Source organism: Struthio camelus, chromosome Z (genome assembly GCF_040807025.1).
Source record: "Struthio camelus isolate bStrCam1 chromosome Z, bStrCam1.hap1, whole genome shotgun sequence".
Classification (NCBI taxonomy): domain Eukaryota; kingdom Metazoa; phylum Chordata; class Aves; order Struthioniformes; family Struthionidae; genus Struthio; species Struthio camelus.
Window position 1 is genome coordinate 80,208,558 of NC_090982.1, and position 27,499 is coordinate 80,236,056.

The window sequence follows — 27,499 nt, forward strand, 5'->3', positions numbered from 1 at the left end:
TTAGCTTGTCTCTGACTTACTTCAGTGTGGCTAATACTGCAGGGACCACTCACCCAACGTGCTCTTTCTTTCAGGGAGGCTATGAGGAATGCAGCATGGGAAGCTCCTGCCCTGCAAAGCAGCAGGATCCTGGTAGCATCTGCCTTTTCATTAGCACATGGAATATAACATGATCTGTCTCTCCTTTGGACTAACAAGCAAGCCAAGTCATTCAGAAGGGCCAAATTTCACGCTGATTTAGCTCCAGTGACTTCAAAATCCAGGACCTAACTGAAGACCCCAAATATGACACTGATCAGTCAAATTTCAGTGGCTCCACAGTTCCTGAGGAGGAGGAACAGATGGACAGGAACACAAAGAGGCTGATTGCATAAATCCTGTTTCTTAAGAAACTAGGCTAAAATTAGGTGTTTTAAAATCCAGATCGAGGGTAAATTATGTTTGAAAGTAGGTGCCTGAATGCTAACACATATGGCTAGGACAGTATTTCTGTTACTGTTGTCAAAATCAGGTTCTGATATACCAAAATCAGTTCTGGTACATCATTATAGACCATTAAACATAAAATGAACCCTGAATCCATGTTTAGCCAGATAAATAGGTAAATAAGCCTTACAGTCATTTCCATTTTAGCCATGCAATCTCCTAATAATAACTTCTGGTTTCAGTCAATTACTTTATAATTATGTTTTAAAGTGTTGTGTCTGATTTGAGCCAAAACCTTGGCTTTTAGCCTTGCCAAGAGAAAGGAAGAGTATGGCATGAAATTGCAATATTAAGAGGAAATGCCTTGCCATCTATAGACATACTCACAATTCAAGGCTATATAAATAACTTGGGGTGTTGTTCCACAGTAGAAAACCTTCCCTTACAGAGCCATCAGAAACATTTTCAACTTAACTGCTTGTGAAATGATCACAGAGATGATCAATTTGCAAAATAATAAGTTAAAAAGAGAAAGAGAGAGAGAGAGAGAGAGAGAGAAGGATCAAGAAAAACCCAAACCTAAATACAAACCTCGTCAGCAACAGATTTCATTTAAAGTTCATCCAAATAAGCAATTGAATTGGTTGAGAAGGGTGGTAATCCCTGGTAGGATGCTCGTGGGGACAGGAACTTCTTAAGCAGGCTGTAACACCGAAGGGTGGTATTTTATATTGGTAATATATATAACCTCTTTCTGAGAGGCCAACAGATGACTCTCAGTCCTCAGACACATATTGTATCTCTCAAAATGCCAGATAAACTTCTTCCTGAATTCTATTTCTCCCCTGCCCAGAGGTAAAGTTTCACCCTGTGCTGAATTTGCACAGTATTATGGAGTAGGTGATCTCCCGCACTATCCTGGAATATGCTCGCCATGTGGCAGGGTCAAAACCTGCTACCAATTCTCATCCAGCTGCAGCCTTACAAGGCTTCTGTAGATCTTCCTTGCACCACTGCCCCCAGCATTTGCCGCCACCCACCACATGCCCTGATATGAAGCATCCTTCACAGTAGGGAAGGAAGATGCTGCAATTATCTGGCCGTAACTAAACACACTGGTTTAAGGACTGTAGTTGCAATTCTGAAATTGCTCTTCCTTTGCACAAGGCCAAAGTGCTCCATGCTGAGTAATCCACTAGGACCTTCACTAACTGTGCATTCACAGCACTTGCACGCAGCTCAAATCTCCAATTGCACTTTGAAAAAAAACACTAATGTAGTTGTTTGTCTCCTTGTGAACCTATAATGTTAATAATGATAATAAGGATAGTAATAATGACTGACATTTATACAGTACCTTTCATCCAGAAAGATCCCAAAGTGCTTTGCAAACTGATTTAAAAACAACTGCATGCCCATATTAAACACCCAGTACCTATGTTAGTGCAAATCTGAAGCGGCAAAAAGACAGAAAATGCAAAGGTTACAGTTTCAGGAACAACATGCTGTGCATCTTGTATATGAAGTTCTACCATACACAACAGAACCAGGCAGACCCTGTGCCGGAAATAATACTTCCTGTACTGAAGTAAAGGTGATCAAAACCTTATACCTCTGGGCATGAAAGTAACTGGGATGAGGCAGAAATTTCACTCAGTCTCCTTCCTCAGCTGCCAATGTGGAAAGCTGAGTTCTCTAATTTTCTATTTTTATTTGCTAAAATTGAGAGGGCAATATTAGATGTAGAGGCCCAGCCTCTACAACCATTAGATGCAATGTGGCTAATGATGTGGCAACTGGGCAAGGGACGGATTGGAAAGAATCCTGCTGTCTTCAGTGAATGCTGGCTCAAACATTTGTTGAATTATCTGAACAGCAGCAAAATTTCACTCCCCTTCTTCTGCTTATTATTGATATTACTAGTTGCAATATCTTTTAACAAAGGGGAAACCATTCTTTTCTTTTTCACCTCTTTATTCCTCAAACTACGAGGAGGACAATCTATTTTGAATCCAGAGCTCACATAGCAAGTTTCAGCTGAAAGGCATTTTACATCCATTTGAGCTATGTTCTTCTGTTGATAGAACAGACGAGCCCAATGTTAATGGTGCAAATGGTGCTGTTTTCAATGCACAATTAACCAGGTCAACACCGTGATGAATTAAAAATAAAGCTGGCATCAGGAAGGACCCCATGGAAGTTCAAGTCAGTTGTTTAAGTGCCTATGACTCCAAAAACATGCTTATATCTGAACAGACACTTTTTTTTTTCGCATAAGATCAAATCACCTGCATCAAAAGACTGAAGCAAAAGAGCTTGAAGGAGAAGAACCTGTGTTTGAGTGTAAACGGTATAATAAAAACAATAACCCAAACTCTTTTGACTCTAACCAGCTGTGAGTTGCTTTTGGACCATCTGGACAGGGAGGGATTTTTCTTTCCCCCTTTTTCTCTGCTGCAAGATGGCCTGGTGATCAGGGTGAAAGTGCCTTCCGCAAACACTATAGAAACTGACTGTCTGCACAGGGCAAACACCCACCTTCTCACTGCTCTAGCTTCTTAAAAGCAAATATTAAAAGCAAAAATTAAAGCTAAGTTATCTGTTAGGGCAGTCATTTCTCCAACTATGCCAATCACTTAGTTGCTCTGGCAGGAGTTTGGCATTACTTTGGATTTGTCTGTCTGAGCTCCTGCCACACCTTTCATTGCAGAATAAACTTCCCGGAAGAGTAAACTGGGGAAAAATATGTAAAACTTTTCTTTAGGTTTCTCAAGGCTTCTCCCGCTCTGTTTTGAGTATTTTTCCTGCCAGCTCTGTGTATCTTCACACAGTGATAGCAGCCGGGGTGGGGGGGGGACTCCAAAAACCCCAATACACAGAATATAAATGGTTTCCTTTGAGAAGGACTTCAACATATGTTCTCCTTCAGCATCCATGTCAGCACACAACGATTAAAATTTATTCCTTCTGTATATGGTGCCATTGAGGTAGGCGGCAGAGTGGCTTCCCAATTCTCTTACGTGGAGTTACCCCAGGGGTAACTTTAGCTTATTGTTTCTGCACTGTGCAAGCTTTTGTTTCAGCTTCCATCCTACCCTGGTAAGGCTCTATACTGGCTGCCTTTGCTCAGCTCTGGAAGAAGAGTGGTTAATAGTGTCATTCTGGAATTTCTTATTAACGGGCAGCAAAACTGCAAGGTTGACAGCACTATTAAATATGACAAAGTCTTCTTTAAAACACTGACTGTTTGACTGGTGGGAGAAAAAAAAAATCATGGCATGATTTATGCCCAGCTGAACGAGTCACAGACTCTCCTCTATATCTTGTGTCCAAGGAATGATCGCTCATCTACAGTCTGCAGTGTCCTCAAACAGCTCGTCACAGATGGTTCATCTTGACTGTATAACATTGAAACATGCTTGCGTGTCACACCGCACTTTTCCTGGACAAAATTCCCCCTTCCGCCCCACCCCAAAGCAGAGTTCCCTCCCAAAATGAAGCATTGGTAACTGATTCCTAAATTGGACAGTCAGCTTCTGAATGGGAATGTCATGCCCGTAACGGATGATATCACTGCTTGGGGTGGAGATTGCATAGATGGATTAATAAGGTGGGAGGATGTCTCAAATCAGAAGGGCACTTTCAAACAGGACTGAGGAGTTTATTAAATAAGACTTTGTGTATATGCCTAGGAGTTTTGAGGAACACAAGAAAAAATATGTTAGGACTAGATTAGATGAGATTAGATTAATAAAGTACAGACATAGTGGACCAGATCAACAGTCAGTCTTGTTCAATAGCCTGTCTCAGACAGTGGTCAATACCATCCGCTCCTCTGCAACAGGCAGGGCACCCTTCAGTGGGCAGCTATGGGGATAGCATACTCATAAGGACAATGTCTTCCTAAACCCCATTAATTAGAAGTCAGTTTAAGCACTGAAGCAAGGAAGCTTATATCCATTCTGAAGCTCTGTGGTTTTTTTTTTTTTTTTTTTTTTTTAATCCCCACAATTGTAAATCTGGATGTTTTTTTGCTACCTAATAGAAGGCTAATCCCATTCTCCCTCTCCCCCTCCTCCTCCCAAGCTGTCAAAATTTTGGTTTCATAGACTAGGAACTTTTTTTTTTTTAAACCTGAATTACAGCTTTTGTTTGGGAAGGACTGAGAAACTTACGTAATAGCTCGCAGCAATTTTGCCAGCCTTGGAGAAGCAAGAGAGAAGAATGACTTAAGTCACTGAAATCAGAGATGACCAATTTTGTGTTATCTGCCTGCAGTTGCTAAAGCAGCCTGAAAAATTTCCTTCCATGCTTTTTCATTTTGGTGCAAGCGTGGACACTTCACACCCATTTCCTTCCTGAAACATGTCTAGTAACTAAACTAGCTTGGAAGAGATCCAGGGGACATGGTTAGCATCCTGTCTTTTATATATCTTAAGTGCATGTTTCTTGGCTGTGCCACTGGTATTTGAATAATACAAGGTTTTACTGAGAGGAAGAGAAAGAAGTATTATTGGAGCAAATATGGAGAGATGTCAGTTCTGCCTCGTTTCGAATGCTAGCCTGGTGTTTCATTTTACAGAATGAGTTGTGTAAGGTCAAGAATACAACCACAGGGCCTAGGGAGCGGAGGATACAGGTAGTATTTTTCCATATGAAGCCTGGAAAAGGTTTAAAGATACGATGGAGCATTTTTGACAATATCTTGCAACTGTCAGGTAGCTGAGGGTTTTTTTTGGTATGGATACTGTTGTCTCTTTGAATTTCAAAAAATGTGGGCAGTGCCTGCTGGGATTTGGTTTCTGGTGCAGGGAACTCTGGATAAATCATATGAGGTACCATTCCTCACTCTTTGGTTCGTCCATACTGTTATTGCGGTAAGTCCTTTAACTTGCTTAGCCATTAATTTGCCCTTCCATAAAATCTTACACAAAAAATTTGCCTCCCATTGAAAATATTTGATTTTGCATCCAAAAGTTTTTTACAGAATAACCCAAATACTGTGACAAAGGCCTGTTCCACATGGCTCTGCGAGCCAGTGGCAAATTGCCACAGGTCTCCGTTCCCCCTCTCCGGGTAATGATCCCCAAACGGACTTCACATCTTGCAGCGCACTGCTCCTTTTCGCTAAGAGGAGATGAGAGAGGCAACGCAAAGAGAGAGTAAAATGAGTATGAGTCAGTCTCACTCCCATGAAGTGTTGCTCTGACACTCCTTAATCAAAAATTGCAGTTTTCAGATAAAATATCTCACTTTCAAAACATACTTCTAAATGATACGGCAACTTTTCCAGGGGAAGGAGAAATTTGCTTTGAACAGAGGTGATTTCAGTATTCACCTGCTAAGCCCGAACTCTGAAAGGCAGGACTTCTTATTCTGCCATCCAGTTATGACAAGATGGAAAGGATTTAATGACAAAAATGCATAGTGGTGTAGAGGTCCTGGGAGACAGCTGAAAAAGCTGTCCTCAGAAAGTGTCTGAAGAACATGTCTCACTGTTTATCTATACTTGCATGCATATGTGGGGTTTTGTTTTATTTTATAACAAGATCTATTGACTAACTGGGAGCGTTTTATTAAAGAGAAAAGTCTGGGTAAAGCCAGCAAACTATTCACTGCCAAAATCTACCCAGAAGTACCTGTGTAATTGAATTTGGCCGGCTCTAGCAAGATATTTGATTTTCTATAATTGGATTGGCTAATGGGGGAAGAGGGTGGGGAGAAAAAGGAACTCGAAAGTTATCTCTCTCCCTTGACAAAGTGATTTGGGAAATTTCTCTGTCCTCAGGGAACGAAGGGGCAGATAAAAACTTGAAAACAAAGCAAGTGATGGACTGAAGAAAGAGGAAGGGCTAGAAAGGAGGAGTTAGTCCACGGCTCAGCTACAGACTCCTTGGGTGCTTCTGGACAAGTCACTTATTCTTCCTGTGCTTAAATTCTCCACTCCTTGTCTGTCTTACGGCAGATTCGGAGTGCTTTTGAGTGCATGCATGTTGTGTAAAATAGTGCAATTGGATAACAGCCGGGCCCTTCTAATTACACATTGCATATTACTTAGAACGGCTCATAAAATGCAATGTCTCATCCTACATCGAATAGCAAAGGCTCACTTCTCACCGAAAGAACAAAACCTGGTAAGCAGAGGAAAATGTAGATGAGGATTTTTCAAAGGCTACCACATTATTGTAGACATACTGAATTGGAGGACTTGGGCCATTGACCTGTGATTTTGTGGCATTCCGCAATCCTGCACACAGCCACTGCATAGAGCTCTACTGCACAGCGTGCTTGGCCTGAAGCATCCCAATTTCCCTTCAGTTCACTTCTTATGGTGACGGGTGTCATTCTCCTTTTACAGCAGGATCATGATACTCAATGTTATAAGTTATTATGAGAGCACCTCTACTGGATCAGAACAAAGGTCCACCCACCTAAAGTTCCTCTCATCAGCCCTCCCCAGACGTTCGTGCTTAGGGTAAACATAGATAACAGAGATTGTATTTCCCCCGAATACTCTCCTAAACTCCAACCATTTTCAGGTCAGGGGATTCCTAAGACGTGGTATGTGTATGGTCAGTAACCTTCACTGCTTTTTCCTTCCATGGGCTTCTCCATCCTGTTTGCTAGATGCATGAGAAATAAGGAAAGAAAGACAGCTGCACCTTGTGTTAAAGCCATGTGATTACTAAAAATTTCATTTTTAATGTGGAGCCTACATTTGTTCCCATAGCAAGATCAGACGGGATGGGAGAAAAATTTAATGAGCAGGCTGAAGAAAGAGAGCTACAGTTTACCTAATCCCTCCCCATTCATATATACAATTAATACTGTTATATTGGTGGTATGAATGTATTATGTTTAGTGGTACTGTGACACTTTTTGATAACAGTATCAAGAAATTTCTAATGCTATCCTTACTCTTCATTAAAAATGCAACATTTTCATTTTCAAGGATTTTAAAATGACTAATCAATCTTCCCTAAAAGATGAGCCTGACTTGAAGTCAAGATAAAATAAAATCTTTGCTTCTTTGGCACAAGTGAAGACTGAAGTGAGTGTTAGAGTCTTTTTTTTCAGTAAGAAAAGTCTGGTTTTCTAAAGAAATGAAGCTCACATGATCAAGTTGTGTGTGTGCCTGAGTCTATCACTCTCTCCTAATTAAATTACTGCATGCTTCATCTGAACATACAGCAGGATAGAAGAGAAAAAAATCCAAGTTAGTGTTGTCACTGAGAGGAAGGGTCATGGTAGTAGCTCACTGCTATTAGATGCCAGAGAATCCATAGTAGTGAGCCGTCATTAATGTCTCAACCACACGCAAAGATTCAGCTGGTGTATGCACCTTTTTAGACATCTGGAAATCTAATCATCAGACACAAAATCAGAGGAAATCTAGTCTTACAGAATAGATTCTATTTTATTTTGCAGATAGATGAGCTATTATAGTGAAGCCTGTAAACTTTTTTGGAAATAAAATAGAGGAGGAAGAAAAGAAAACACCACATACCTAAATCTTCCTTTAAGATTTAAATAAAGTCTGCTTCTAAGAACAACTTGTTGGGAGAGGTGGCTTTATAGCCTTGCAAACCGGCAGTCTGGGTTACCCTTGGTATACTGTTCCTTGCCTGCTTCCTCTTTGTAGGGAAATGTACTCTCCACTATCAATATACATGAAGTCAACTTCCTTAATCAGTTTAAAAGCCTTTTGAAAATGTATTTTGTGGGTGTCTCACTAGCTGAATCTTTTATTTATGGGCTTGTACCAGGATGGTCATTTGAATTTTTGTTGTGAGTCTGTATTTTATTATGCATTTTATTTGGTTTTTATTGAAAGCTTTCTGAAGCACTAAGAGAGATGCCGGGCAACTTATTGAATAAAAGCATTCATTTCAAAACCCCTCCCTGATCCTTCTGCCTCTTCCCACTGCAAATATGCACACATCTATACTTCTGCCCTCTGTTTCTCAGCACATACCACTACTTCATTTTCATCTTCTATGGAAAACTAAACATTTCTGCTGTTTCCATGAACAGCCAACCTTAGAATGCTAATAGATGTGACAGAAGCTGCAGTAAATTCATTCATTTCAAAGAAAATCTTCAGAGAGGAACCTGCTTATTTTCTGAGAAGTTCAGGAATTTTTTTCTCTGTGCGGAGGGAGTTTCATAAAAAAATAAAGCTTATATCACTTAAATATTTTTTGAAAACTTTTCAGTTTCAAAGAAAAAAATAACACAAGATATTTTTAAGATCATTCTTTTTCTTCCTTTACGAAAACAAATCTTTAATGTCATTATCCTTTTTCGGTGTGAAAAAATAAATACATTTTCTCAAAAAAAAAAAAAAAGAAAAACAATATGTGCTTTTTTCTGGTTTGCTTTGTATTTTCCTGTGCTGTTCCTCATATACCAGCAATCCTTCAAAATGGGCTATTCCACAGACAAATAAAGTCACAGCATCCAAGTCCATAAAGATACATTCCATTTGGGCTTCTGGCCTGCTCTCATTTTCCTTTGGAAACTGATGAAAGATAAAATCTTAAAGGAAACCAGTGATCTATTCAGGAGCTTTTTACTACTGGCTGACTATGCTGCCGGAGGAAAATGCTACCCAGGTTCTAAAATTCCATCACTTTTTGTACAGAACATCCACTGACAGAGCTACACAGAAATATAGAAAGAAAGAAAGAAAGAAATGAGTACCAAGGAGAATTGTCTTAAATGGAAAGTATATTAGGCTGTAACCACCATGAGAAATAAAAAGAGCCCCTTTGTTTGGGATCTTGAATACTTAATCAGACAGATCAAGAGGAAATGCATGACAGAAAACAACTGGCAAGCTCATGAGCCATGTCATCGAATCCATCCTCCCAGGTCTTTTTTCAGTGATCTTGAGTTTGCTGATTTCTCCTACACGCAGCTGCCTGAAGCCATGTTATTGGACATTTACTCATGATGAGTTTCTACCCCCCCACAACACACACACTTTTATTCCAGATCATCCTGCTTAGAGAAAAAGGAATCTCTTTATGTTTAGGTTTTATTTAAAAGGTTAAGTCAACATCACTTGGCAGGATAAGCTACACATGTAAATCCAGCTTATAAAAAACATAGCAATATAGGAACACCTTTTAAGGGGTTTCTATGCTGCAGCTAGCATATAGTGGGTCTTCCACACCAATGGCATGCATGTTTGTCAATAGATTTATAGCAGCGTTCTCATAAATTACCCAACCACATGATAAAGACCAGAACAGGTGATGAACTGCATTACCCATGCACCTTTGACCAGGTCACCTGCACTCTGCCCACTGATTTATCACTTCTGCTTGAGCAAACCAAAATCAGGATTTCAGGGAAACAGCAAAACTGCAGAAGGCCAACCCCCGAAGTGCTTGGATACTAGTGATTTCTTCCGCACTTCTGAATAACAGTCATATGCTGAAGTCAGGCAGATAAACTCTTACTGCACTTGACCACCACACGGCACAGATCTGCACATGTACAGTTCATGCTTTTTTTTTTTTAAAAAAAAAAACATGCATAAAGACTTGAGACAGCTTGAAGACTATCCAGTTCAGCTGAGCACCTGAAAAGTTGTGATGCTTACTTAGTAGAAAATCAAATCTTTCAGTCCCACTGAGCTGGAAATCTTGCAAGAACATATTTTCCCCTAAGTCTTTTGCTTAACACTTGGGTCAGGAGGAGCCTTTCATCATGTTACAACTTAAAGGAATGAAGAGGATTGCTGAAGATTAAATACTCTTTGAAGCAAGCATCCTTGACCTAAGGGGGGGTGAGGGAGATGTGACACCAAAATGAAGATCACACTGAAACTACATGGTCTGATTTATGTTTTTCCAAGAGAAAGGAACATTCAGATAAAAAATCCCCAGTCCCTTTTGGTAAAGCTTAAGGGCAGAGAAGTACCTAGGACATATCTACATAGTCTTTCATACACTGTTGCAACTGTGCCTTCAGTAATCCCTCAGCACACAGGAAACTTTAATACCACGGATATCACAGTGCTGAAGTGAGTTAAGGAGGCCTGCTGAGAGGTAGGATGTAATCGTTTGGGTTTGGGGCCTCTGAGACATTCCACCTCCAGAAGGCCTGAGTGAGTCTGAATTTATCTAGCCAGATGCGGTCACTGAAGGTGGATGATTCCATACAAGCTAGTCACTTTTGATTTCCTTTATTATCAGCAAAGAGAAATAGATGCTTTTGGGACGCAATTCATTTGACTGATTTTAGATTTCAACATTAGGATGAGAGGAAATACACCGCAGAAGAGCATACTTCTCTCTCCTCACCGTAAGAGAATCTCATGCTGATTTGCTCAAATGTATACATTTAAACACCCTGAAGCTGCAGATGATGTGTAGCATGTCTGTATAGAAAGACTGTAATGGGAGTTCTAGTAGGAAAAGGTGGGACAAGGGAATAATTAAATAAAATCTCATCTTTTTTAATTCAAAATTTAAATACAGAATATAGTAAAGTGGCTGAACAACAATTAACTAACAGAATTAATGAGATGGGGGAAAAACATTCCAACAGAATGAGCACCAGGTTTGGTGTATCAGGATTCCTGTGTGTACCTTGCAAATTTACAATGTCAAACCGACATAATTTGAAGGAGATGGCAGGCATTATCCTCGAAAAAAAAGAAAAAAAAAGGCAGCCCATTTGTAATTTGCATATACATATTTATTTATTTGATATAGCAGCGAATTCTGCTGTTCTCTGAGCAGCACCTTTGCAACTTACAAATTTCTCCCCACTTGCACAATTAGCGTTGGCAGATAAACGGGCTGCCTGGTGAAGCATTCTCTTCTGTCTTCTCTCCTGCCAAGTGCACAGGCCCTCAGATATCTTGTTGAAACACAGAGCAAGAAGTTTCTGAAAGATCGGAACTGGGAAATACACTTCAATTCCCAAAATGAGGAGAGAGAAGAGAGGTGAGAGCAACTCTAAAGAGAAGGTATACTAGTTCTAGAAAAGCATAGCTGGATGGATCAGAGCCTTAATGTTATCGTTTAATCACATTCTCAGCTTGTAGTGGGTAACTCAGTCTCTCTTTCTGGGGGAAAAAAAATCCTAGGCACATACTTAACTTTTACTTTGAATTCAGTGAGAGCACCAATAACGGATTAGTCTCATTTGATTTGGGACATGGAAAAGTAAGCAGCAGCAGAATCTAAGCTTGTAAGTCTTTCCTCTTCATCAGGGAAGAGAGAGGTTTGTCTACAGAGTGACTGACATCCTGCTAAGACAGATGTTGAGAATCAGTTGGATGGTTCTCTAGAATTGCCTCTTTCCTCTGACTAGAGGAGCAAGTGACTTATCTCAGACTTGGATGGCTCACTTATGAATATCTAATGTTAGGTGAGAGGAATCCCACTTTAAATAATTTCATTTTTATTGCCAACAAGACCAAGTCAAAACAAACACCCCGTATATATCTGTCTTGTCTATATATAAACAAGATCTTGAACACACACACACACACACACACGCACACACACACACACACACACACACACACACACACAAACACACAAAATATTCAGCAAGCAATAAACATATTAGGAACATGAAGGACCGATGTAAGATGGGCTCACCAGCTAGCAGTCTGTAGGCAGAGCTGTTCTCTGTGGGTCAAATACAGCAAGGGGACCTGAAATGTGTACTCGCCAAGAGGGTGGACACAGATTATAACCTGCACAAGCTAAAAAGAGATGCATGAGGTCCAGAAGGCTACTTAGGATGAGCTGAGATTGCGGTATGGATGGTGGGCAGAGCTTCAGAGTGTTCTTTCTCCTAGAACATCAATATCCCAAATAGTCACAAGTCCAAGAATCAGAACTACTTAGTTCTGCTTCCACCTCTGGCCTCTCTTGTTTGTTTGCACGAAAGGCCTGAACTCCTCAGTAGCTCAGTTTGCTCATCTGCACGACACCTACATACTGTAAAAGAGCTGTAAAGCTTACTGGTCATAAATCGTTCCTTATTCCTCATTTCCAGAAGAGTGAAACACAAAACATGTGTTTTCCCATCTAAGGCTACTTTTCCCCTGTTTCTCTCTTTTCCTCACTGTAAAATATGACAAGAAATGCAAAAAATAAAGGAAGAATAGATTAACTGGGATATCATCTGTGCGGGCCAAGAGTTACCCCTTGCTAACTTTCCCGAGGCCCCATAAACCTCTCAGGAATAAGGAAGGGATTTTCAATTAGGTATCAAATTAATAAAGCACTTTTGAGGCTCCATTCCTGCAGGAAGACATTAGTAATTTGTTTGTTCCAAAGGCGCCACTCATATTCACACAAAATGGCATTTAAATGTTAATCGAGTCAGGGGATGGGGAGTGCTTGCCAATCACCACGCAACTTAAGGTCAAGGTTTTTGTCTTAAAGGAGGACTCAATGTTAATTTTAAACTTAAAATTCTTGACAGATAGCAGGTTTTCAAATGCCTGCTACAATCTGGCTTGTTTGATTCATTTTAATGAGTAAGTAACTCCTGGCAAAATGAAGGTTTTCCCATGTCTTCAAGGAAATGGAAGGGCAAAGAGGCACAGTGGACTAATCCTGCAACCACTACAGGGAACAGGAAGCAAAACCAATTTAGACTCCTATTCATCTCCATGCTCCCTTATAGAGACCAAAAAGAGTAATTTACATTCCTATGAACACAAGGCAATTATTGGAGGCTTCGGTTTAAAAGAAAAAAAATAAATAAAAGTTCTCAATATTGAATTCAGCTTTGACTCTATGTACTGGAGGAACATTTTATGTGTACGTCTCTGCACTTGTTTGGTTTTGTTGTTTCTTTGCTTTACATACTTTTATAGCTTTTTTTTTTTTTTATTTAACCTTCAGAGTGTGACTTATAAATAGGATAAGGAACCTGCGATATCTTCATGTCTTCCTTCCAAATGTGTGAACCAAAAAGGAGGAATTATCCTCTGTATCAGAGGAAGATGCTCAGGCTCAACCAGTGACAACTAGATATCCATGTGGATGGAAGACACCAAGTGGTTGTTGGTGAGCTGTAGGGATGGGTTTCAGGGCTGTGGATGTACCCAGCCCTTATTGTTCACCTCTCTTCCTCCATGCCCTAACAGACTTCTCCTGACATTGCTGCCACTTCCTTAGTCAGCTCCCCACAATAGCCAGAGGGGCTGGATGTTTTTACTTGTGCTTGTTGCAAGCTGAGGCTGGTCCTGATGTTCCTCTCACACAGCTCTTGCCTCTGCTGTACTGGTACCTTACAGACTGTCATATTTCCCAGGCACTCTTGCAGGGGGTGATAGATTCAGTTTGCCACTGACTCGTACTTGTGACCTGACCCATGTAAGAAGAAACAAGGACTACTTCTGCTGATTTTCTTGCAGGGAGAAGCCAGTTGGAAAGGGAATGTGAAGGGCTGTGACAGATCAGGGCAATTACTGAAGTGTCAATAGTTTTGAAGATGCTCTATAAGAAAGAAATGAAGTAATTTACATGAATCATCTGCCCATATTCAGATATCTTAGGTTCCTGCTGTCTAAACTCTGTTGATGGTCAGTAGAGAAATAGTGCTTCTAGGGTATGGTTCATCTAGAGGTAGGTGAAAGAGGACATATGAATCCCATAAATGAAAGAGGCCGTATGAATCACACTTGAAATGCCTTATTTCTCTCTGTTGACTACAAAGGAGTTTTTGTATCACTAACTCACACACGTAGACCTGCCAAGTTAGCTGAGATGAGCTCCACTCTAACTGTTGACAGGAGCACCAGGAAAGAATTTACTTTGATCTCTTCCTAGATCAATGAAACTAACTTCTACCCTTTACTGAGGTCAGACTGGGAGTCACGTCTGCCCTGCTGGAAGGTCAGTCATATATATGATGTACATATACGAATGAGCAGAACCCATGGACCTGGATACCTAACACTGTCTGAGCCTCTGTGAACCAGCCTCTATTTCGCTATTTCATTTCCCCCATACACACTGTAAAATAGAAGAATAGCATTTCCATGACTCATCAGAACATTTAATAATGCTGAGATGCTCAGATTCTGCAATCATACAATTATTTTAGATACGTAGTATTTGAAGAGTGAAAGGTTTTGGCTATATTCACCCCATCTAATTTAAGAGGACCTCTCTCCATAGGTTGACTTGACAGTAAATGGAGAGATATGGGTAACATTTAGGCCTCTCCAGGGAGCTATTCAGCTCATCTAGGATCTGAATCGACCTCTGAGAGAGTCAAGATTCCTCATTTAGGTGGAATGAATTTGGACCTTAAACAATGTTATGGTGCAGGAACTATCTATCTATTACATGCACACACAGTACACAGCAAAGAGGCCCCTGAACCATAATCTTGACCTCTACATGTTTTGATAACTGTAGTCATCATTTCACAACCCCAAAACACTCATGGTTGGCTCATTCATATGCCATAGACATATGCCATTTTGTGACTACACTGGAAAATGTACTTTCACTCACTGAATCAGTGTGCAATTGCATTGGACTGAGTTGCTGACAATCTCCCAATGCCTCTTAAAATCAACAGGTCATGAGAATGCTAAAACCCTATAACATTCAACCAAATCAAGCATATGGACTAAGAAGGAATCTTAAGAAAAAGAAACAAATCCACCTTAAAAAGTCAGGTAATCCAACCTTCAGTGAATGCAGGACTGTTCCCCAAAATATATTGCTTTATTTGCTGCTATTTCAAAGCAACTAGGAGCTTTGATTCCCACCCTCACCTTCAATACCTCACATTTCTTCATCCCTGCCTCCTCTTCAAATTTTCTCTCCTTTTCATGGCATCAGCAGGAACAGAGAGAACAAGGGAGCCAGAGACAGCTTCCTAAAGAAGCCTTCCTGTAAAAAGGCTCAGGCACCCTTGCCTCTGGCTATTCATTTTGCTCTGCCATACTAAGCTTTGATAGCTCCTGGCCTATGCAATGGTGCTTAGAGAGAACTTTCTACTGATATATTGTCTCTAATCATAGTTTTTTTTTTTTTTACTATTTTATTTGTCCTTACACTGTAATTCATTCTCAATGCCTTGTGCGATTTCTCCTTCTCATACCATCGCTTCTCTTTATGGAGTTACCTAAATGTTTATAGTTAATCAGGAAAGAGATTGATGAAATGAGTTACCTTTGCATTTGTTCATGGAATGAGTGAGTTCAAACACACAGAAATAAATTCCTTACTGGTCCTGAGTACTTTCAACTATATGTTACAGGTCACTTACTTTCCCTGCAGAGTAAATACCAGTATGATGGTAGGATACAGAAATATGGCACTAGTAAGTGTTATGATTACTATCTTATTTTTCATTTCTCATTTAAGGAGGCTAAAATAATATGCTAGGAGGCCAATCTGCCAAATAATAATATAAAACTCATTGTTTAAGGCAGCAGTAGAAAAACGGCTTTGAATAAAATGAGACCAATCTATGATTTTCCATTCCAAAGAAAAGGAAATCTATAGGTTTAGATTTGGTTAGTTACAAAAGCAGATATGTCATGTCAAGCTATTCATGTAATCTACAATCTAACCACTGTTAGGTACCTGCAAGAATTTCCAGCCGGCACCTTTCCCAGTTAAGCGTTTACATCATTGTCAGGTCTTAGAATATGATTACGTCAAGACTAGAACTAGACTTGTAACTAGGCTGGAAAGCAGGAGAATTAAGCTCCTATCTAGCTTGTCACTAATCAACTATAACCTTGGGAAACTCATTTCATCCCTCCCAGCTTCTGTTTTCCTTCCCAGTCCTAATCCTTATTAGTTTTACTTGGAACTGGACAGTCTTTGCAACAGGGACTATATTTTAGCATGTGCATGCATAGCACTTGGCACAGTGGGATCCACTGTGAGGAGTAGCAGGTGCTATTGAAATACAAATTCAAAGCAAGTATCACTATCTGCCTCAATCCTCCCTACACTTCCACCCCCCCCCCCCAAAAAAAAAAAACCCAAATCCAGACTAAATAAATGCTTAAGTCAATAAATCCACTCCTAGCTCAGATTATTACACCAGGAAAGGCTCAAAGAACCACTATAAGAGCTGTTCTGATACTAAGGATGGAAACATAAAATTCAAAGAGAGGTAAAACCCACCAGATTATCCTGAAAGAAGAGGTTTCAGATCTTGCCTGTTTCAGCTCTCCTCTGGACTTTGGTTTCCTGGCTTCTTTCAGGTGTCCATTACAGATACATACAAAGATTACTTCGTGTGGCCCAAAATGGATCTATTTTTTCTGTGTAGTGTAGTGTAACTTGAAATATTATCACTTCTTGGGAAAAGCAAAATCTGGAGCATTTCAGCAAGCATAGAAGAAAATTCCCTTTTGCTGGAGAAGCAAGGGAAGGAGTTAAACTTAAGATGAACCGAACACATGAATGCATCGTGCCCACTGGGGTCTGGCTGTATATTCATTATACAAGGTCAGGGTCTCACTTCCATTCCTCCTAGTGTAATTTAGGTAAAGCCACCACACAATGCCTGACCTTTCCATGGGACAAGCTCCCTGCCTCCCTCCTGACACGCTGCAGTAAATTTGTGTGTAATTAAACATAGTGTTCCGACATGCCAGGTTTCTGCGGCGGCCTAGCCTCCCCTCCCTGGCTGACCTTTGAGACTGAATTCGGCACAGACCACCAAGGCCAAGAAATGGCTAGTATCGGAGTGCGGCACAATGAAGCAGGGCATGTCTGTGCAGATTAAAACACACTCTCTCTCCATTTGGGCCAGCGGAGCCTGCATTGCACTGCACGCTTCATGTTGAAATAGGAGCAGGAGCCATGGCAGAAGAATATGGAGGCAGACATATGTTCCCTAGTGACGCTGCAGATACCCTTTGGGCAAGGATACACCAAGGCTCCCAGTCACAATGAGAATCCAGTGGACAAGACACTGAGCAGGTATGTGGGAAAAATGAGTCCTGCTCTAAGGAGCTCCCGATCTAAATAGTCCTTGAAAGGATGGAGGCTCTTCATGGGAGTAGGGGCTCCACAAGGTCACACATGTTATTGCTGATCTGGTCATCAGACAACATAATATGTCTGGGTCATGAAGGTGGAAGGTGATGGGGAATGGCTAGATCAAAGGTGTGAGAATCAACTGCAAGAAAAAAAACTATAGAAATTCTCCTAAAACTCAAGCAGGACTCCTACATACAGGAAAATATAATGATTTGGTGCCATAAGGGATACATTTAGAAATAAAAAGGTGCCTTGGAGAGAAATACAGTGCAACAGTACTGAACATCTGAAGATTTTCTTCTGAGGTGGCAGAGGTTTCTGGAAGGACTACAACAATAAGCAACTGTTGCACAAGGCTTGGTGTCAAGGCTGACTCAACCCACCTATCTTTGTTCATTTATATCTGCATTTAAACAAGTCATTTAGTTTCCTTGTATAGTCAAAGCAGAGAAACTGAAAATTCAATTAATTTGACCTAATTTAGTTCACTGTAGGAAGCCCAGACAGCTAGGGTAGGTATAGATTTCAACCATTTAGATGTATAAAGATTGGTTAGAGGAGCCACCTCCACTTCTTCATTTACATATGGTCCAGTGAGCACCATTCTGATGATATAAAGGGATCTCAAAAGATCTTCAGGGCCCTAAAAGACAGACCCTTTGTTCCCAGCTACATCAACAGTACACCATAGTATATTTAAGGGAAAAGATCTCTTTGTACTTTTCTTCTTCTAATGAAAAAAAAAAAAAAAGACAGTGTAACAATAATATGACAAATCTGAATTCCTCTAAATTACAGTAGTATGTTACCACCAGCTATGAGTAGAACTGTCTAGAATAATAGAAAGTGTGAAAAGCCTGGAAATGAACAATTCTGAAATAACATCCCTTAAAAGAAATGGTTCTGCAAATCTGGGTACATCCCTTGGAAACATTTCTGCCATGGCAGATATTTAGGGCTAAGATTAGTCCTAAACTAACCTAATTCACGTTAGTCAGAAACATCGTTATCATCTCTGTTTCTTTTTTACATCAGGAATGAAGACATCACGAGACAAAAGACACTGCAATATCCTTTCAGACAAGCCCTCATCATTAGAAAGTCTGCTGTTTATCATCACCTTCCACAGTCTTAACAAGGAAGTGACAGTATCTTAGGCATCTGAATGACCTTTTGGATTCAAGATTTTCAGACACACTACATCAAACTTAATACTAAAATCTTATCACACAACCTTCCCCCTGCTTTCCCTTTACACTCCGATGTTAATAATTCTCGACCCCATCTTGCTCACGGCTCACGATCCCATTGTCCTCTAGAAGTTTCATGGTATTTTCTGTGTCTTTTACATTCCATTATTTTAATGAGGAGAGAAGTTAGATTTATAGGATGGTAATTGCCAGGACCAGCAGTAAGAAACAGAAAAAAGACCTATTTTTGTAGGTCATCCAGCCATTTCCCTTGCCAGTGTCTGAATGTTCCTTCCTGCATATGTTCTTCTGTTTTGCCCAACGTGCCTGTGACTCTTCTCAGCAATGGATTTTCCACCCTTTCCTTTGGGAGACTGTTCCATGGCTTGATATACTTCACTGTCAGAAGTATTTCATCTCTGATATTTACTGTGAATTTTTCTTTGCTTAATTGTATCCCATTACTCTTATATCCCCATGGACCATCTTAAATAATTCCTGCTGTCATTGCCATCTTTCCCTTTCAAGTTTGTGTATTTATTTCTTGGCCTGTTAATTGCCCTTTAGGAAAACTACAATTTTCCAGTGCCTTCATCCTTGAGATTCTGATTCAAGATACTAAAACATAAGAGTAACCTTGAATACAGAAGTAGTCCCTACCTAAAGTCATTCTTCCTGTTTTGAAAGCCACAGAGATATCTGGGTAATTTCCTTTGCATATAAACACAAAAGACAGTTAAGGGAAACAGGTAAAGCCTTACCACCTAGAAGAAGGGTGACAGTATTAGAAGAAATAGCTGGAAGAAAAGTATTTTCATTCAAGAAATCAATTTGGTCTAGCAATCTAAAAAACATAACTATGGGAGTTCTCTGCTACTGATTCCTTGTGGGATCTTGGGAAAAGTGAGTCACATAGAACTGGTCTCTTTCTTTGGGAAAAAAATGCCTTTGACCTTTACTCTGTATGGTGAGTGATATTCTGCAACACTCCTCTAAAAGATAAAAAAATGAAATGAAATGAAATGAAATAAAATAAATAAAAGAAAATAAAATAAAGGTGGCATGACTTTTCTAGAAGAAATGATAGGTATGACAGATATGCAGCAGGTATGTTACTGAAATGAATCTAACCTAAGGCTGGTCAGAACTTTTTCAGGTATATTTTCAAAGGCTTTTGTAAAGATTTTAGGCAGAGCTGATTCTTCACAGCTGAAAAAATGGGTCAAAAAGCAGTAGTTTTTGACAAACTCGTATTTTGTGGAAGGAGCTAAGAAACTCTATGTGCCATATTTCCACATTTTCAAAAAATAAAAGTGTTCTTTTTCAATTTGAGGACACTTTTAATGGTGAAATGGTAGTAAATTTATTCTTTAAAAAGATTTAAAAGAGCTGGAAAGAAAATGTTAACATTTCAAGAGTATAAAAGCAAAATACATAGATTGAATCAGTTCTTTCTGTGGCTGAACACTGGAATAGGGTGCCCAGAGAGGCTATGGAATCTCCATCCTTGGAGACACTCAAAAACCTGACTAGATGCGGTCCTAGGTTACCCTGCTTGAGCAGGGGGCTGGACCAGATGATCTCCAGAGGTGCCTGTCAACCTCGACTGTTATGTGATTCTGCGACTCAGAAAGGAGTAAAATTCTTGCTGGATGAAAAATCTGTTTCTTGCCTGCTTTTAATCTCAACTCTATAGGTTGAAATTTCTGAGGATCCAAAATCCAGTATTACAGTTTAGTTATAGGGTGCAGATTTGGCTTAAAAGAGCACATTAGTGCTAGACTTCAGTACTGATGCTGCCGTAGTACTGCTTCCTATACCACCAGAGTGCTATGAGGATTACTTAGTTAATGCTAGTAAAGGGCTGGGAAGTGCTGTTCAAATGTTATTCTTATGAGCTCTTTGGTTCTTTGGGCTGGTTTCATTTTTGCTGAAACTACCGCTAATACTTCTTTGACCTTTTGATTCAGCAGCAGCACCTTTGGTAAGAAACCTCCCTTTGGAGGCTGCTGGTATTTCATCCTTTTTATTCACTCCTGAGCCTGAAGCACACTTATTTACAATCAGAATTAAAGCAGGGGACAAAGGGCTGTTGAGTTAGTTCTTCAGCCCTGGACAGAAATCTGCAACACGAAAATTAACAAGAGAAGAGATGGAAAACAAAGTCAAAGTCTGTTTACGTGGATGTCCCTCTTGCCAACATCCTCCTTTTGCAGCTTTTGGAGTGGGAGGAAGAGATGTAAATCAAATCCAAAGGAGCGTTAGATAGAGCAGGATTGACATTTGAAGCTGTAATACCTTAAAGTCAATATCATTATCTCTGATATTTACTGTAGCATACAATGCTTAGATGAAATGGGAAAGTTCACCTATTCTTTCCATACATACTGTGTTGTCACATGCACTGTTATATATATTATATACATATATACACACACACACACACACACGCACATTCACAGACACACACAGACATATACATTTGAATTAATCTTCACATGGTTGTCCAGTGTGATGGCCCATCTAAGGCCATCTGCCACTCAGACTTTTCAGAAGTGCTGCGTTGGCGGGTGAGACATTTTTTAACATGATTCAGTGAGCATATAGGTTATCTCACTTGAATTCTTCCGTCAGGCATAGATGCTGCCATTATTTGGGGATGGGTGGCTGGTGGAAAAGACTAAAATATGAGAGATTTAGTATCTGAGGAGCGAGGTGGTGAGATCTGGGGTGAGAGAGAGTTTCACGTATGCATAGATGTCTGCAGTCAGTCAGCCAGTCAGGGCTTATTTTGCAGTCAACAGAGAGAAACAAGCATCCCCTGGAAACAGCTCATCGGAACTATCTGAGATGTTTATCTTAGGACGCGATGAATCATTCTCTAGAGATGTCTATTTCTCTTTACTGACTGTAAAGAGAGTCTAGTGTAACTAGTCCAGACTTAGGCGTCTATCTTTTGGCCTTCAAGGTTAGGACAGAGGGATCTCACCCTTGGGTTCAATTTTTTCTTTAAAACGGAAAGATTGTGTATCTTTAACAGAGAGAAAAATGGAGGTGTGGGACAAAGGGCTCCTGCACTACCTTCCTAGCTCTCAAAGAAAGCTCTGAAGCAGTCTTATGCAACACTTTCCAAATTGGTGTGGAATCTCTTTTACTCAATTTAGGCACTGAAATCATAGAGTTATTTCTAAATGTATCCACTAATTCCATATCTAATGATTCAGGATTCCTAAGTGTCTTTGAAGACTTCCAGAGGGAATGCCTAAACTAGCTAGCTTAAGGTACTTTAATCACTCAAACCCTCTTGCTCAGGTTGCTTTACTGTTAGTGGAGAACTTGGGTCTAAGACACTTCTTCCTAATGCAAGGGTATCCTTCAGATTACAAATTGGATTCTATTTTGCATTTTCTGAACTCCCTGTCAAGATCTGAAGTAGCTTCCTTAAGCAAAACAAGGTGAGAGCAGATGCCCATATTGTGAAAAAACTCTATTTGTATCCTCTTTTGAAAGAATGAGTATCCCATGTACTCTATACATCTTTAATCAGCATACTATGTCCTATCATCTCCCTTAAAACAACTCTCACCTCGACATCACTTGTGCTAAGCTGAGCTGTCTTACACTGAACACAAAGTCCCTCCTTCTGCAGCCTGCAGAGAACAGATCAAGGTTTCGGTACTGTGGTGTCTCAGTTACTCTCATCCTGCTATTGCCAGAATATCATCTCAGAAAAGACCCAATAGCATGGAACAGTCTAAAGTGGAGGTGCCCAAACTTTTAGTGGTGCTTATCACTATTGCTGCTGGCAGCAGGTAAAAACTATGTGGGAACTCCTGGACCATAGCAGAGACAGGATTATAACCTCCTGCTTGATCACCTGAAAGACAGAAGTGTTGTAAGCTGAGAACAAATTATGCTGGTGATTAGAGCAAAAGGCTGAGACAATAATTTCTTTGAATGGAAAGAGACTATAGGACCATCTCAATGGATATGACTAGATGCCAGAACGTATTGCATCTGCCAAACAACTCAGGCTGTTTCTTTTAAAGATGAAAAAACACACAAAAATACAGAAGCGCATAAAAAAAAAATCAAAGTTCTCAGTTCATTATTAATAAGCCCAGAATTACCTCTCTGAGAAATGACCACTAAGATGACGCCAACTGTCTTGACTTCAAAAGGAATGCTGCTCATTTTCATGCCTTTGTAATTTTACATGAATGAAACACTTTTATGTGATCAAGAAATGCATTCATCATTTATGGCATTATCTTGGGAGATGAAGGTGTTTCCTTTTTTCTGTTTTCTTGATGGAAATAGTCTTCCCACTGCTTTTCCATTAGTTGATAGTTTGGCTATCAAGAATAATCCTTCTTATTGCTACAGCACCAGCCAAAGTGGAAATAGCAAAATACATAGAGAAACAGAGAAGACCGCATTGGAAAGAACACAAAAATCCTGCAAAGCACCTTGAATTTCTTAGAGGGGACTTGAAAAGCTGTCAGTTCCCTGCTGCAAGCTGACTTGTTCTCTGTACATATAGTCACAAGTGATAACAACGATGCTTTCCACTTCCTATTTCTTTACCTGAGCTTCTCAAAACTCTTGACTAAGTCTGAACTCTGCAGTCTTGGTATCTGGGAAAGCTAGGTAGGCTTTGCTGTGAATTCTTCCTCCCTTGCTCTCAGAATTCATTATTCAAAAGCCTGCACTTGGATGGCAGGAGTTGGCTTTTTGGAGGACAGAGAGCCACTGCTGGAGTAGATTTGTTTTTCAGGACAGGTAGCATAATAAATGTAGTGGGAAACGCTGTTTCCTGCCTTAGAAACATCAGCTCCACTGAAAAGAAAATGGTGGCACCTCCTTCCCTTTTCATGACCATACCAGTGCTTACACAGATGCTCTTTCCCCATTGTTTCCCCAGATCTCAGGTTTCCATTTTAAACAGATCTGCTTGTTTTAAGGATTTTCCAAGGTCTGGACCTCAGTTTAGCTCTCTCCCTTTTTCATTTGTCTATTATCTAATACTAACTTGTTTTTCATATTTAGGCTACTGGTGAGGGAGCCTTTTCCACTTCAGCTCTTGCTCCCTGAAAGCAGAGTTTCTCCTTCTGCCTTATGGACTACCTTCAAATCTCACCTGGATTTTTGCTTTTACCTACAACAGTGGGACTAGGCGCAGAGATCCTTGGACTCAATTTATGCTCCACCCTCACTGCCTCATTGGGAAGGAGCTGATCCTTCAGTCCCCAGAAATGTGGCACTTGTTAGCTATCTTGGGATGCTCATTGCTTAGAAACTGTTCTGTAGAGTCTTTTGCATTTTAAAGTGCAGATTAATATCTCCCTTGCAAGACCATCACACCCCTTAAATGAGTACATTCTACTTATAATGACAGCAGCCTCATTTTTACCGCATAAGTCCATTGGGTCCAACTCTTGCTGATCCTATTGATCTACTCTGACAGCTTGAAATAATTTTACAACGGGTGGAAATCCCCGTTGGAGAAATCCTTCCGCCCTCTGATTGGAGGACAAAAGTAGTATGGCCACGCAGTTCTTCCCGTGGCTCCTGCTGGAGGTTATCAGAAGCAGAACCCAAGTTAGAACCAACCTGAGGTTTCTTTAGACTTCTCCAGGCATACTGCAGCCTAGTCTCAAGAACTGGAAACAAAAAGAAAGCTTTAATCCTACCCTCCCACTTCTCTATGGTCTTCCATTCCTAAACATAGGAATAATAATAATTAAAAAAAAAAGAAAAAAAAGAAAAAAAGAACCAGGGCCTTCAAAGTCAACAAATCATGAACTGAGACTAAAGTGCTTAATAGGAGGTCTTTTGGAATCACTTGTCCAAAAGCTTCAACTCTGTTCTCCTCAGGACTCTCCCACAGCCGTGTATGCCTGATTCCAAATGGGGAGCAAATAGGTGAAAGTATTAAGAATATACTTTGTTAGAACATCCTGTACTCCTACTGTGTTGAGTTAAAAGCTTCAGATAACTCTTTTCATCTCTTTTTATTGGACATCATGTTTTAGTTTGCTAGAAAAGAATGCGTCATAATAACAGAAAGACAGAGAAGAGCTTGTTGTCTGCTGCCAGAGAAGAACTGAACAGAAGAGACTGAGCAGGCCAGTTGGCTTTCTGTGGAGACAAGAGAGAGCGAGCTAGGAGAGTCACCAATGAATCACGATCCAGTTCACCAGGAGATCTGGTTTAGTTACTGGTTATTTCCAGGTGCCCTTTGTGTTCTGTGCCTCAGTTGCTTTCTCTAAAAAAAATCAAAGATGAACTGAGAAGTTTTTTGTTGCTTCAAGAAAAATAATATTGACTTCCTTTGGAGCCTGCAGCTTGGAACTTGCTTACTGGACAATATAATTGCCTCAAACCAGATCCTTGCCTTGAGGTGTGTATCATCAGTTCAATAGCTCCCAATATGGTGACACCTTGACCTCAATTAAACCCATATCCTATGGAATTTAGAGGGAATAGCATGGATGTGCCTTACATGGAATTGGATCAGGTTTACACTTTAATAAACAAGTCTGTGTGAAAAGGGACTAATAAATACGTGAATTACTGAAAGAACAGGCTGCCTTTCACAGCCAGAAAAGGGCCCTAAACAATCTAGTTTTAGTTATGATAGCTACTAAAAAGGAGATTTTTAGGTAAAATACAAAAATACACTTTTGGCAGCATTTTATTTACTCATTTAATTGATATTCACTCTCTGAGCTGACACATTTTAGTATCAGAGTGGGGTGATCTATTACTTAGCAAACAGAATGATCTAAGGTAGAGATGGAAGAGATCTACTGGGACAGATTTTCCAGCAATTTACATGCACTCTTATATATACAAAATGTGAGCACCATTGCACACATAACTATACATGCAAGGCTGCATCAATGCATATGCAAATCAGGCTATTGTGTAGGGTATTATGCCCAATCAGCTATTCAATTGGTGCAATTAACCAATTTCTGTGCAGAACTCCTGTAACTGGGCATGCAAATTAATGCCTCTGCGTGCAAAGCTTATACCAGCATTTGTGTACCTAAATGTTCTGTGTATCTAGTCCATTAAATCAGAGTCTGTTTTAATTAGACTGTGTAATTCAAGTCAGACCAGATCACAATGTACTAGGAAATCCAGTAAATAGAAGCAAAAATATCTTTTCTGGTATGCTATTTTGTTCAAAAACACCATGCACCCTCCACTATTTCCCTTGGATTATGAAATCACAGTCACAGACTATCAGGCCTTAACATGAGAAAGACATTTCTCCTGATGTTTACTCTAATTTTTTCCTTGCTTAACCTAATCTTATTTCCTCTGGTCATCCTCCCACTCTAAACACCACCTCCCACAGAAATATAAAGTCGCTGATGTGTTTGCTTAACGCAGTTCCAGTATTTCTAGGAGCTAAATTATGGCTGCATGAACAATTCAGAAGATCAATGTGTATAGAAAGAGGATCTTCTTCTGGCGGTCTCGTTGGTGATAAGGGCCCAGTTTTGACAAGTCTTGACAGTGGCACTTCCTACTGAAAAGAAACCTTGTGCAGCTTCTGTACCGACAATTACTAGACCTTATATAATAATGTCTCATGCTTCCCATCGGTTCATTTCAAAGCTCATATGGATCCTAGGCCCTATTTTACAGATGGAGGAAGCATCTTCTGCAAGGTCTCACTTAATCAGTAACAGAGCAAGGATAAAGTCTAGATCTCTTGAGACAAAGGCCAACAAGGAAACTGTGGGAGGGAGGATTTTCCAAAAAATCACATCTTCTGTGATTCTTCTACTGGATCTGCCCTGGTAGATCGCTGCCAGCTTAGGCTGGGTTCAGAGGCAGTGCACTGATCTCTGAAGCCAGGGCAGGAGTCCTTAGACTATTTCAGCTCTTGGTCAGAAACCACAGAGTCATTCAGATTGGAGGGGAGTCATCTAGTCCAGGCTCCACTCAAAACACTGCCAGCTTAGATCAGGATCCTTAAGGAACACTTGCAATAGTCAACATAGTAAGGAGGACTTAGGTCTTAAATGCCTGGAGACCATCTTATCCTCTATTTCAAAACTAGAAGCACCTAGACACAAAAATTTAGGCAGGTGAAAAAAAGAGTAAAACAACTTGATATGGATTGCTAACTGAAAGTTTTGTGTGTGTGTGTGGTGTGTATAGATATATATTTGTATAATATAAAGATAATTTTGTATGGAGTTTCAATCCTTTGGTAAATATATGCTTTTTATAATTATGGTGAGATTATTTTGCATAATGCAACTGTATCATTACAAAAAGGGAAGAATTTAAACCTTTTAACAGTAAAAATCTTCTCTAGATACAAAGCTGGGGGTTATCTACAACCCTCCTTGTAATGATGAAAGTTTAACCAGTAAAAACTTCTGGTAGACTACTGGGTTAAACTTTCACCATTACAAAATCTGCTTCTGCTCAAGGCTTATATACATTCTGCTCTACTGGACTTACGCAATATTATGTGTTGCAGATCACATATCTTAGAGCTATTGTAGAAGCACTTATCCCACGTTCAAGGTCCCCTTTCCTATATATCAAACAGCACAATAATCAAGAACTACACTCAGTTGCTAAAATATTAGAGAGAGAGACAGAGAGAGACAGAGAGAGAGAGAGAGGAGGAGGAGGAAACACATTTTTGTAATGTTTTGAACCTAGTGTCACTGGGATTTTTTTAATGCATAAGAGGCAGAGTAATTTTGCTCCTGTTCCACATTAATTCCTGCACAATATGCATTGGGGATATTATTTTTTTACAAGACATTTTAAAGCCAGGCTTGAAAACAAGCAAAATCCATTACTGGCTTACAGTAAATTCCTAAAGGATTCTACGTACTT

The 27,499-nt window shown here is 40.0% G+C and overlaps 1 protein-coding gene across 10 annotated transcripts in view; it reads right to left on the bottom strand.

Moving 5' to 3' along the window:
- Positions 1-27,499, bottom strand: part of LOC138060911 (CUGBP Elav-like family member 4) — a 721,412-nt gene that overhangs the window by 404,898 nt on the left and 289,015 nt on the right. The gene's annotated exons all lie outside the window — the stretch shown is intronic.